The 5,613-nt window shown below is 39.9% G+C and overlaps 1 protein-coding gene and 1 long non-coding RNA gene across 3 annotated transcripts in view; one reads left to right on the top strand and one right to left on the bottom strand.

Moving 5' to 3' along the window:
- Positions 1 to 5,613, top strand: part of LOC110277480 (uncharacterized) — an 18,131-nt gene that overhangs the window by 8,165 nt on the left and 4,353 nt on the right. The gene's annotated exons all lie outside the window — the stretch shown is intronic.
- The window catches only part of LOC107476130 (uncharacterized), an 8,218-nt gene that overhangs the window by 1,088 nt on the left and 1,517 nt on the right, over positions 1 to 5,613 (bottom strand). Inside the window, exon 4 of one of the 2 annotated variants that reach the window (XR_001589645.3) lies at positions 5,262 to 5,400. The exons of the other annotated variant lie outside the window; for it this stretch is intronic. This is a non-coding gene — a long non-coding RNA (uncharacterized LOC107476130). The remainder of the gene's footprint in view (positions 1 to 5,261; positions 5,401 to 5,613) is intronic. 2 annotated transcript variants of the gene reach the window in all.

The following is a 5,613-nucleotide window of genomic DNA, read 5'->3' on the forward strand; positions in this document are numbered from 1 at the left end:
ATGTTCATCAACAATAACATTCAACCATAATTCTCTCCAAATTAACATAACAACATTCACCATCCAAAATTAATAACTAATTATCCAATAAACTTCAACCAATTATATTCATCGACAAATTACTAAACATTAAACATACACCTGCATTCCAACTTATCCTATGGTCATCTAGCCTAAGTTTTCACAGAACATTATATATTAAATGCAAGAAACCTAAACCATACCTTGGCCGATTTCCACGTAACGACCAAAGCAAATTATTTAAAATGAAGGCAGCCCCTCAAAACTCAACTAATCCGCTTCATCCAAGTTCCAATATTCACAATTTCAAGCTCCAATTATTTATTCACAACCTAATACACATTTATAACACACATATATCCAATTTAATACTCAAAGCTCAAATTCAATAAAATTAAAATAGAATTATCATATCCTCACCTTACCCAAACTTCACATAAGCAAGAGTGAACGTTTTCCTCAAGCTAATTGGATCCTAAAACATCAAAAATTAAAGAAATTCAATACCTCCACTCAAATTCCCAAAAATTGGGGAAGAAGAGGCTGAGAATTAAAAAACAAGTTACCTATGAAATTGTTCCAGTAACAAAAATTGGGGAAGAAGAGGCTGAGAATTAAAAAACAAGTTACCTATGAAATTGTTCCGGTAGAAACGTAGAGCTCGATGCGGTGGTCGCGTGGCCACAAACGGTGCGGCGATCGGAGCTCAGACGGAGGAGATACGGCGTTCGGAGTTCACCGTAAGGGTTACGGGATTCCTTTCTCTCCTTTCCCCTGCAACTTCAACGTTGCTGAAATGGGGAAGATGAGGACGTGGGTCCTTTTTAAAAGCTGGTCCGGTTGGGCCCACCGTCCGGTTTGGGCCCGGTTTAACCGGTTCGGCCTGTTCGGTCCAATTTTGGACCGTTTTCTTTAAAATTGGTGTCAAAATTCTTGTTTCGATGAGCTCTATCCTAATTTGATATAATATTCGCATTTCTAATCCTTCTTATTAAAAATTAATTTATTGACTAATTATTTACTAATTAATCGGGGTTTACATTCTACCCACCTAATAAAGAATTTTGCCCTCAAAATTCAAATCTAGTTACCTGAAAAGAGATGTGGATAGTCCTTTCGCATATCTGATTCGAGTTCCCAGGTATGTCCCTCGATACCAGCTCAACTCCAAGCTACTTTTACCAATGATACTTCCCTTCCTCGTAATCGTTTAACACTGGTGTCATCAATCCTCACCGGAATTACTGGGAGTGTTAGATCTTCTCTCACTTGGATTGGTTCTGGTTCTAGAACATGACTTGCATCAGGGGTATACTTCCTAAGCTGTGACACATGAAATACGTCGTGCAAATTCTAAAGATACGGTGGTAAGGCAATTCTATAAGCCACTGGCTCAATTCTCTTCAGGATCTCAAATGGTCCAATATAATGGGAATTCAGTTTCTTGGTCTTAATGGTTCTTCCCACTCCAGTGGTTAGTGTAAGTTTCAAAAAGACATGTTCTCCTTCTTCGAATTCCAAAAGCTTTCGCCTATGATCGGCATAGCTCTTTTGACGGCTTTGGGCTATAAGCATTCGATTACGAATCTTCTTTATTTGCTCAGTCGTTTCAGCTATCATCTCAGGCCCTAATAAACTCCTTTCTCCAGTTTCATACCAACACAACGAAGATTGACATTTTCTGCCATACAGAGCCTCATATGGAGCCATTCCGATGCTCGCATGATAGCTATTATTATAAGCAAATTCAATTAATGGCATATACCGATCCCAGCTCGCAGGCTGGTCCAAAACACAAGCCCTTAGCATATCCTCCAAGGTCTGAATAGTTCTTTCTGACTGACCATCTGTCTGAGGGTGATACGCAGTACTCAAGCTTAGTTGAGTCTCAAATGCACGCTAAAAAGCTCCCCAGAACCTTGATGTGAAATGAAGATGTCTGCCAGATATAATGGTAGAAGGCACACCATGTAACCTGACAATCTCTTTAATGTACATTCGAACCAATTCTTCCATTCTGCAACTTATTCGAATGGGAAGGAAGTGAGTTGTTTTTGTCAGTCGATCCACAACTACCCAAATAGCATCACAACCAGATCGGGTTTTAGGCAACCCTATCACAAAATCCATTGCAACACTCTCCCATTTCCATTGTGGAATCTTTAAAGGCTGAAGGGTCCCTGATGGTCTCTGATGCTCAATCTTAACCTTCTGACACGTTAAACATTTAGATACATGTAATGCCACATCATTCTTCATCTCTGGCCACCAGAACATCGCTTTCAGATCCTGATACATTTTAGTACTCCCTGGATGAATTGAGAACCCTCTCTTATAAGCTTCCTTCAAGATACTTTGTCGCAGGTCTCCAACATTAGGCACAATAATCCGGTTTTTGAACCTCCATAAACCATCCTGACCTTCTGACACTCTCCACTGTTTTCCCTGTTCAACTGCTGGTAATACCTTACGTAACGCTTCACTATCTCGATGAGCCTTCAAAAGTTCTAATTTAAAATCACTTGAAATCTGCAACTGACTCAAACACAGGATTCCAGATTCTTCTCTAATTCCCAAATTCAAACCTTGAAATGCCTTTAGTAATTCCTCTTCCCGTAGCATCATCCAAGTTGCATATAAAGACTTTCGACTCAAAGCGTCTGCCACAACGTTCGCTTTTCTTGGATGATAATTCAATTCAAAATCATAATCTTTCAAAAGCTCCATCCATCTCCTCTGACGCATATTCAACTCCTTCTGCTAAAAAAGATGCTTCAAACTCTTATGGTCTGAGAAAACATGAAACTTAACACCATAGAGATAGTGCCTCCAAATCTTTAAAGCAAACACAACAGCAGCAAGTTCCAAATCGTGTGTCGGATAGTTCACTTCATGCGGCCTTAACTGCCGTGAGACGTATGCCACAACATTCTGGTGCTGCATCAGAACGCACCCTAAACCCTTCAGTGATGCATCACAGTACACTTCAAACGGTTCACTTGATTCAGACAATACCAATACGGGTGCAGTAGTCAATCTGTGCTTCAATTCTTGAAAACTCTCTTCACATTCTGGAGACCAAACAAAAGGCGTATCTTTCCTAATCAACTTAGTTAAAGGTAAGGCAAGCTGTGAAAATCCCTTAATGAATCTACGATAATACCCTGCCAAACCTAAGAAACTTTTGATCTCTGTCACTGAAGTTGGTCGCTCCCAATTCATCACTGCTTCCACCTTAGCAGGATCCATAGCTATTTCCTGCTTACTCACCACGTGACAGAGAGACTTTACCTCACTCTTCCAAAATTCACATTTAGATAACTTAGCGTATAACTTTCTGTTTCTCAAAATTTGTAGCACAGTTCGCAAGTGATCAGCATGCTCCTCTTCAGTCTTAGAATAAACAAAAATGTCATCAATGAAGACAATAACAAACTTGTCCAGATACGGTCGGAAAATTCTGTTCATATAATCCATAAATACTGTGGGGGCATTAGTTAACCCGAAAGACATTACTATATACTCATAATGACCATAACGGGTTCTGAAAGCAATTTTCGGAATATCCTCATCTCTAACCCTTATCTGATGATATCCGGATCGCAGATCAATCTTAGAAAACACACCAGCACCCTGTAACTGATCCATTAGATCATCGATTCTAGGCAACAGATATTTATTCTTCACAGTGATTTTATTCAACTTCCGATAGTCGACACACAACCGCATACTCATATCATTCTTCTTTACTAGTAACACTGGTGCTCCCCACGGAAAAACACTTGGTCGGATGAAATGCTTACCTAACAGATCTTCCAGCTGAGCCTTCAGTTCAGCCATTTCTAAAGGTGACATCCTATAAGGAGTAATTGAAATCGGATTGGCTCCAGGTACCAACTCAATTGCAAATTCAACCTCTCGGTTAGGTGGGAATTCATTAATATCATCCGGAAACACATCTGGAAATTCACATACAACCGGAATCTGCTCTAAACTCTGATCATCACCTGATACTCCCGCAGTTAATAACATAATACCCTGACATTCAGTTCCAGAATAGCTTACTATCATAGAATTCAAATAGTAACTATTCACCACAACCGGTGCTTCTGACCCTTCCGGCATAAACTGTACTGACTTTTCAGAACAATCAAGCAAAACATGGTTCTTAAATAACCAATCTCCCGACTATCACAGCGTCACCTGCCTGCAGGATACATCGTGTCCCCTGTCACCCATACTAAACTTCACCTTTCAACTGATAAGTTCCAAATTCAACCCATTACTCCTCAGGAACCTACTGTGCCTGTAATGCCCTTTCCAGAGCCTGAATCCAATTATATGCATCAGTGGGATTGAGGTTCTCCTGAAGGTCGGAAGGTGAACTTTTAGAAATGTAGCAAGTGTCATAGGACCGTCCTCATCATTATTGTTCCCGTGATTACCCTGGTTTATCTTATTACCCAGTGCCTCGGCTGTCACCTGCATAGCTGCAGCCATATAGTCTACTGGATCATTCCCTACTAAGCTAGGAGTAACGATGCCTATCCTACCTCTATCTCGCCCGCGACCGCGTCTGCGAGTCGACATCTGGTCCTTATACACACCAAACAAGTGATATTAAGTTGATCAGTCTCAATATCGCAGGTCTAATGGTTTAAGTTCCAAATGCATGCTCACAAACGTTTATGCCATATATATCAGTCAGATATCCTAATAGCACATAAACACATATACAGAGAATACACAGAAGTATAATCAGTCCGTCTTTCAGGCTCTATAGGAACGAACTGCTCTGATACCATAATGTAACACCCTACCACATTAAGCTTTACGCTTAAGTCGTAAAACAGAGATGGTGTGGTATTACGACCTCTAAAATAAAATGAGTACACATAATAGCAGAAGAATTATAATATGCTATGAGCCTTGAAGAATAGAGGAAATAAAAATCACGAATATAAAAGCGCAACAGTATGCTAGGAGCCTTGAAGAAAAGGGGGAAATAAAAATCGCACAATAAAGGCGCTACGCTCAAGGAACGAGTTAGCTTACGTGCTAAGAAAACCATAACTATCAAACATAAGCTAACAGAAGTGGGAATAGAGTGCCAAAGATACATAATATCAAGCTCCTAGCTCAGCCTGCGAAGTCAAGACTGGCCGGAGAATATTTACACATATATACATATATATCCAAAACCCACAAGTACATATATACAATCCTGCCTCTCCATAAACCTCTAAGAGGATCAAAAAGAATAAGTCATGCGGAGAGAAAGCTAAGTACATATATATACATCATAACATAACAAAATATCCCAGTAACCACTCCGCCTCAAGAGTCCAGACGCCTAACGAGATGCCTCTCGACCTGCATCTGAAAAATAACAACATAGTATGGAATGAGAACCGGAGGTTCTCAGTATGGTAAATGTGCCACACACATAATATATAAGGTCTTGGGAATGCCAGAGGCAATCCTAGAACGCCAACACTCAGATTATAGAGCTTAAAGTATTAAACAGAAGCCATAAAAGGTGGTTTTCTAAGAATATTTAAACCTAACTTAACTTAACCTTAAATCTAAATC

This window comes from Arachis duranensis, chromosome 2, assembly GCF_000817695.3.
Source record: "Arachis duranensis cultivar V14167 chromosome 2, aradu.V14167.gnm2.J7QH, whole genome shotgun sequence".
Lineage (NCBI taxonomy): Eukaryota > Viridiplantae > Streptophyta > Magnoliopsida > Fabales > Fabaceae > Arachis > Arachis duranensis.